The sequence below is a fragment of the Cricetulus griseus genome, chromosome 2 (genome assembly GCF_003668045.3).
Source record: "Cricetulus griseus strain 17A/GY chromosome 2, alternate assembly CriGri-PICRH-1.0, whole genome shotgun sequence".
NCBI classification, from domain to species: Eukaryota; Metazoa; Chordata; class Mammalia; order Rodentia; family Cricetidae; genus Cricetulus; species Cricetulus griseus.
In genome coordinates this window covers 35,177,505-35,185,411 of record NC_048595.1, presented here as the reverse complement: position 1 = coordinate 35,185,411, position 7,907 = coordinate 35,177,505, and the positions used below count along the sequence as shown (strand labels likewise).

Sequence of the window (7,907 nt, the reverse complement as noted above, 5' to 3'; positions counted from 1 at the left end):
GAGCCGGCGATTGAGGCCGTTTGTGGCCCACCTGAGCTGCTTGCAGGTGCCTCAGAGTGGAGCAGGTCTCTCGAGTGCCCCCCGGCACTCTCGGCTCTCATCCTGAGGAAAGCCCTAGGCTTTCTAACCCAAATTGCTCTTTGTAGTTTAAATTCTGTTTAGAAACAACAGGTTATTAAAACTCGGGAGCGCAAACCCAGAGTAGCATTCCAGGACCTGCTTTGACCTCTTACTCCTGCTGGCCAAACCTTGTTATTACATCATAAAATCTCAAATCTAGGGACTATGGTCAAAATTCTTTATCTCTCAATATTCTATTTCTCCCCATACTTATTTTTGTCAGTTTCCTTACAGGAAACACTGAAGTCTTCAGAACGAAGATGGGGCCCCACAACAATGATTCTACCTGGTTCAATAATGATGCCATCAAGTCGATAAACACCACTCTGAGATCAGCTTTGGATTACAAACTGCTCAAGAAAATTCCAAACTGGCTAGCTGAGATGGTCCACCATAAACTCAGACCTATCAGAATTATACCCAACTTCTCAGTGGAAACAATGGAAGTCAGAAGGTCCTATTCAGACCTTATGCAGACATCAAGACTACTATATTCCAGCAAAGCTTTCAATCACCATAGATGAAGAAAACAAGGTATTCCATGACAAAACCAGATTTAAACTATACCTATCCACAAGTCCAGCCCTACAGAAAGTACTAGAAGGAAAACTCCAACTCAAAGAAGTTAGCTACATCTACAAAAACTCAGGCATTAGATAATCCCATACCAGGAAATCCCTAAGAAGACAAAGGCACACACAAAACTACCAATAACAACAAAAACAAAAATAACAGGAACTAGCAATCACTGTTAATTAATATCCCTTTATATCAATAGACTCAATTAGCCTATAAAAAGTCACAGGCTAACAGATTGGATACAAAAACAGAATCCATCCTTCAGCTGTATACAAGAAACACACCTCAACTTCAAAGACAGATGCTACCTTAGAGCAAAGGATTGGGAAAAGATTTTCCAATCAAATAGACCCAAGAAATAATCTGGTGTAGCTATCCTAAAATCTTAGTAAAATTAGTCAAAAGAGATGAAGGTCATTTCATATTCATCATAGGAAAAATCCATCAAGATGAAGTTTCAATTCTGAACATCTATGCGCCAAATACTAGGGCACCCTCATTTGTAAAACAAATATTACTAAAGCTTAAATCACACATCAAGCCACACACACTAATAGTGGGAGACTTCAACACCCTACTCTCACCACTGGACAGGTCTGCCAGACAGAAACTTAACAGAGAAATAAAGGAACTAACAGGAGTTATGACTCAAATGGGCCTAACAGATATCAATAGAGCATTCCACCAAGAAACAAAAGAATATACCTTCTTCTCAGCACCTCCTGGATCCTTCTCTAAATGACCACAAACTCAGTAACAAAGCAAACCTCAACAGATACAAAAAAAATTGAAATAACCCCCTGTATCTTATTGGATCACCATTGCTTAAAGTTAGAATTCAACAACACTAATTGCAGAAAGCACATAAACTCATAGATATTTAACAATGCTCAACTGAATCACCACTGGGTCAAGGAAGAAATAAAAAAAGAAATTAAAGAGCTGGGTGGTGGTAGTGCATGCCTTTAGTCACAACACTTGGGAGGCAGAGGCTGGAGGATCTCTGGGTTCAAGACCAGTCTGGTCTACAAGAGCTAGTTCCAGGACAGGTTCCAAATCTTCACAGAGAAATCCTGTCTTGGAAAACCAAAATACATAAATAAATAAACAAATAAAGAAAGAAATATTAAAGACTTCCTAAAATTCAATGAAAAAGACAGCACAACATACCCAAAACTATGGGACACAATGAAAACCGTGCTAAGAGGAAAGTTCATAGCACTAAATTTCTATATGTAGAAGCTAGAGAAATCACACACAAGTGAATTAACAGAACAATTGATTGTGCCAGAACAAAAAGAAGCAAACTCACCCAGGAAGAGTAGACTGTTGGAAATAATGAAATTGAGGGATGAAATCAAGAAAATAAGAACAATACAAAGAATAAATGAGACAAAAAGTTGGATGTTTGAGAAAATCAACAAGATAGACAAACTTTTATCCAAACTAACCAAAATACTCAGAGAGAATATCCAAATTAACAAAATCAGAAATGAAAAGGGGATAGGGGATGTCCTTCTGTATGCTGTGAATATATATTTCTCTTATTGTTTGATGAATAAAGCTGTTTTGGCCAATGGACAGGCAGGATGCAGCCAGGCATGAAGTATAGGTGGGGTTACCCTACTAGGGGAAGCTTGGAAGAGAAATGCAGAGAGTGGATCTCAGGAGACGCCATGTAGCTATCAGGAAGAAAGAGGCCAGGGCATGATCGATTTGGCAGCACATATACTAAAATTGGAACGATACAGAGATTAGCAAGAAAGAGGCCAGGGTATTTTCTGGTAAGTCATGACCATATGGAGAAACAGATTAATAGAAATGGGTTGATGATTTAGAGAGAGCTAGCCAATAAGAAGCCTGAGCCATTGACCAAACAGTTTATAATTAATATAAGCCTCTGTGTTTTTACTTGGGACTAAAGTGCTGTGGGAATAGGCGGGACAGAAACTTCCATCAACAAAGGGGGACATAACAGCAGACACTGAGGGAATCCAGAGAATCATCAGGTCATACTTCAAAAACCTGTACTCCACAAAATTGGAAAATTTAAAGGAAATGGACAATTTTCTGGGTAAGCACAACATATGAAAACTAAATCAAGACCAGATAAACAAATTAAATAGACCTATAACCCCTATAAAAATAGACACAGTCATCAATAATTTCCCAACCAAAAAAAGCTCAGGACTAGATGGTTTCATTGCAGAATTCTACCAGAATTTCAAAGAAGAGCTGATACCTTTACTCCTCAAATTGCTCCACACAATAGAAACAGAAGAAACATTGCCAAACACTTTTTTATGAGACTGCAGTTATCCTGTTACCCAAACCACACAAAGACACAACTAAGATACAGAATTGCAGACAAATCTCCCTCATGAACTTTGATGCAAAAATACTAAATAAAATACTGGCAAACCGCTGGGTGATGGTGGCTCATGCTTTTAATCCCAGCACTCGGGAGGCAGCGGCAGTCTGATCTCTGTGAGTTCGAGACCAGCCTGGTCTACAAGAGCGAGTTCCAGTACAGCCTCCAAAGCCACTGCGAAACTGTGTCTCGAAAAACAAAAACAACAATAAAAAAAAACTGGGAAAACAAATCCAATAACACATCAGAAAAATCATCCACCATGACCAAGTAGACTTCTTCCCAGAGATAAAGGGATGGTTCAATGAAAATCTGTCAATGTAATCCATCATAATCAAATTGAAAGAAAAAACCCACATGATCATCTCAACATATGCAGAAAAAGACTAAAAGGGAAATTGTAGTGGTCTTGCCCAAGAGGGTATGGCCTCAAATTGAGGCTTAGCTTTGTTTTCCAGGGTCTCTCTCTTGGGTCAGCCACTCTGGTGTGAATGACAGAGAAAACTCTCCCATGGTTCTTTGTTTTGTTCTGTGTAAGTGGTCCCAATAAACACTCATCTATCATTTCTTTGGGGTCTAGTGAAATAATTACACCCTCATCTTCAGACAAGACCAAGTAAGTCTCTTAAGTTATTAAAAGCAAGCAAGCAAACAACCCTAACTCTCCCCACTGCCTCTCAGAGAAGTAATTGTCTCTGAGACAGTTTGTCTCTCCCGTGGAGTCTGTGGCTCTCTTGCAGTATATTTCTCTTTTTAAAAACAAACAAACAAACAAACAAAAAAAAACACTAGTTGTCAGGAATGGTGGCATAAGCCTTTAATTCCAGCACCCAGGAGGCAGAGGCAGATGAATCTCTGTGAGTCCAAGGATAGCTTGGTCTACAAACTGAGTTCCAGGACAGCCAGGACTGTTACACAGAGAAACCCTGTCTCCAAAAACCAACCATCTAAACAAAACAAAAATCTGTAGTGGCTGGCTACTGGCCTCTGGCCTTTCAACTTGTCACAACCCCAAACTGCATGTGTGAATTTGGGTGATGGTGAAAGAATATCAGTTCCCCTATGGCGATGTGAGAGCCTTTAACTCCACACGGGAGTTAGAGGCAGGAGATGTCAGTGAGTTCAACCACAGCCTGGTGTAACAAGTTCTTGTCTAACAAGCTATATAAAGAAAACAAAACAAAACAACAAACAAACAAAAACCAACCCACATATGTGGAACAATGCAAACCAAGTTTGATATGCAGACCTGTGCCAGTTGTCCCAACACTGGGGAATCGCAGGCAGAAGGATCTCGAATTCAGAGTCATTTTCAGCTACAAGGGAGAGATCGAGGCTAACCTGGGCTACGACAGACCCTGTCTGCAGCTTTCTAGCTGTATTATTCTGTCTGCATTCGAGGCAAATCTGAGGGTAGGAACGTCCTGGTGCCTCTGCACCTCTCTCTAGACCCTCTAGTGTTTGGCCCCTGTGTCTTTGAACTTTCAGTCATCAGTGCTTGGCACACATCCCAGTGTCTGAGGGCAAGGGCCTCAGGCGCTCAGTACTTTGAGTTAAATGAATGTACTGATACAGTCATTTTCCAGGTGTTTATATACTGATTGATGCGGTGGTGAAATCCAGTGCCTCGTGTATAGACAAGGGCGCTACAATGACGACACATCTCCCAAAATGACAATTTTAATTCAGACAGATCAATAGATTTACATTCGGAAAATCTTGAGTTTGCTCTGCCCCCTGGTGATCGGCTCACAGCTCTACACCTGGTGAAAAAGGAAATACTTAAGGTATTTCCGGAGGCCAGAGGGCAGTGACTTGGCTCATTTACATACCCACAATGCACTGCGCAGGGCTCATTGCTGAATTTATACCAGAAACCGCTGGCTTCTTTTTTCCGATAGGGTTTCTTTCGTCATTGTACAATGTTCAGAGACTTATGTGACTATGAAGCAGATGAGCTATTTTTTTTTTTTTTTAGGAAAAAGTACCATTGGTTAGAAAGAATTTTGCTAATATGAGAATTACATGTGGCCTCAAGTTCTTATGTCCTGAAATTAACAAATGCAAAACCCCTTTTTCCGGAATTTTTGGAGGTCCTACTTAAGAGCCAAATTTTGAGCCAAGTAGGACCACAATTAGAGGTTGGAAAGGAAGAATCATTCTTCATGGGATTTTGACACTTATAAGGTTTATCACATGTATTTTTTAATCGCCCATAATTTAGGTTTTGTGTTTATGCTTTAAAATGAATTCTTGAACGTCTAGACTCTTTTTGTTTTACCTGTTCTCTTCAAGAAAGCTCATCTTTGTTCTGCAGGTGTCCGCCTGGTCTTCCTGTTTATCACTAGCTCTCGCAACCACACCTCGGCTTGTTGTGATTGCTTGTTTTCTTATGACTTCAGTACTGGAAAGTGAAGCAAAAGTCAGAGGATCGAACTCAGAAGTTACAAACAGATGATCCTAAATAAAACTGTCCTCAAACAAACAAGCCCAAGCTTTTAATCCCAGCACTCAGAGGATCTCTGTGAGTTCCAGGCCAACCTGGTCTCCAGCGCGAGCTCCAAAGCTACACAGAGAAACCCTGTCTCGAAACCAACCAACCGCTAGGTGTGGGTGGGGTGAAGTGGTGTACACCTTTAATCCCAGAACTCTGGAGGCAGAGACACGGATCTCTGTGAGTTCGAAGGCAGCCTGATCTAGAGAGAGAGTTCCAGGCAACCAACCAAACCACCAAAACAACCAAAAAGCCCAAGGAAACAATGAGCAACAGGGAAACCCAAACTGAAACAGAAAACTGAGTTAGCTGGGCTGGGTGGTGCTGGTCTGCTTTTCCAGTCACAGGAGGCAGGAAGCTCAAAACCACCCTGGACTTAGAGCAAGTTCAAGGCAAGCCTAGGTAATTTAGGAAGATACTGTCTCAACAATTAAAAGTAGAGCCGGGCGTTGGTGGCTCACGCCTTTAATCCCAGCACTCCGGAGGCAGAGGCAGGTGGATCTCTGTGAGTTCGAGGCCAGCCTGGTCTCCAGAGCGAGTGTCAGAATAGGCTCCAAAGCTAGATACACAGAGAAACCCTGTCTCAAAAACAAAAATAAAATAAAATAAAATAAAAAGTAGAAACAGCTGGGGGTTATGATAAAATGTCACAAAGTAGCTGTGAGACTCACTGAGGCTCCATCCTTAGCACTGCAAGGCAAAGCTGAAAGAGGCTTGGAGAAAGCAGAAACAGGAGTGATGAGGGCTCAGTCCAGGATCTGATATGTTACAAGCTGGGCACAGTGGCACATGCTTTTAGACAAGTGCCTGGTCCTGCAGACAGTATCAGGCGTGGCTTTCTGCAATCACCCACTCCCTCTGTTGGCCTACCCAATGGTCTTGGCGGCTGCAGCCTGCTTCAAGAACACTGGTAGCTGGGTGGTGACCTGGAGAATCGATGACTCTGAAGAAACGAGGGACCATTAGCCAGGAAGCCCTTTCCCTCCTCCAGGGGCAGCCCCGTATCAGGAGTCCTACCAGTGAAGATCTTGGCCTGCAGTTTGGAAGTTTCCTTGACGGATGGGATAAGCAGTGCCACAAGGCCCTTGAGCAGAGGCAACCGCACGTCATAGTGGATCAGGTCCTTTATCAGCTCGATGGCTGGGGAAGACAGAGATGCTGGAGAGGCCCCTGGTCCTCCAGAACTCACTACCTTCTACTCTGCTCTCTCCATCACCACCTCTCCTGTGCTTTCTGCTGCTCAGAACCTGGAAAGGCCTTGTATGGGGAGGTTACACTTCCTGCCCATCTGGAGCTAGTGAGTAGATACCGGCAAGAGGAGGAGTCAGAGGAAGGAGGGGATGGCGAGCCCACCCAGGAAAGGCCTCCAGGTCAGAGCTGGAGGTTGACGGCCATAGAAATGAGTTGCCTGGCATCAGCTTGGAGGAATTCAGGTTTGATGGAGAAGGAAAGGGCCAGGCTGGGACAGATTTCATTTATTTTAAGAATCTGATCCCGGGCCTGGAGAGATGGCTCAGCGGTTAAGAGCACTGCCTGCTCTTCCAGAGGTCCTGAGTTCAATTCCCAGCAACCACATGGTGGCTCACAACCATCTGTTATGAGATCTGGTGCCCTCTGCTGGCATGCAGGCAGAAGACATAATAAATAAATAAAATTAAAAAAAAAAAAATCTGATCCCTAGGGATCAAACCCAGGGCTCCAACATTCTAGGCAAACACTCTACCCCTTAGCTACATCCTCAGGAATGGGCTGGGTCTTTTGTTTTTTGAGCCTCTCCATCTTACATTATTGCCCTGAGGTTGATCCCCAGAAACCAGGTAAAGAGAGTTGAGAAGTGACTCCACCAGGTTATCCTGACTGTCACAGGTGCACCGTGACATGCAAATGCCCCCAACTTGCTTGTAATCCTAGTACTTGGGAACTAGAGGCAGGAGAATCGGGAGTTCCAGGCCATTAAAGAAAAAACAAATAGCCAGGAATGGTGGCTAGAAGACCTGCTTCCTTCACAGACACTTCCTGCCCTGCAGAGGCTAAAGCAGGAGGATTGTGAGTTTGAAGAGAGTTCAAGCTTTAGGTAGATCAAGACCCTGTATGTATGTATGTATGTATGTATGTATGTATGCATGCATGTATGTATACACACAGTCACTTCCTATGCAGCTCAGTGTGGTAGCACAGACTTGCTCTCTAAGAACTTAGGAGGCTGAGGAAAGACTGAGGCAGGGCCATTTTGCTTTTGAGTATAACCTGCATTACATAGCAAATTCCAGCCTAATAAAGGCTACCCAGAAAAACTCTGTCTTCTCCAGCACCTGGGATATTTCAAATGTGGGGGAAAGTAAA

The 7,907-nt window shown here is 42.9% G+C and overlaps 1 long non-coding RNA gene across 1 annotated transcript in view; it reads right to left on the bottom strand.

Moving 5' to 3' along the window:
* The window catches only part of LOC113834315, an 8,059-nt gene extending 1,473 nt beyond the window's left edge, over positions 1-6,586 (bottom strand). Inside the window, exon 1 of the long non-coding RNA XR_003482763.2 lies at positions 6,435-6,586. This is a non-coding gene — a long non-coding RNA (uncharacterized LOC113834315). The remainder of the gene's footprint in view (positions 1-6,434) is intronic.
* Between the last annotated feature and the right edge of the window lie 1,321 nt (positions 6,587-7,907).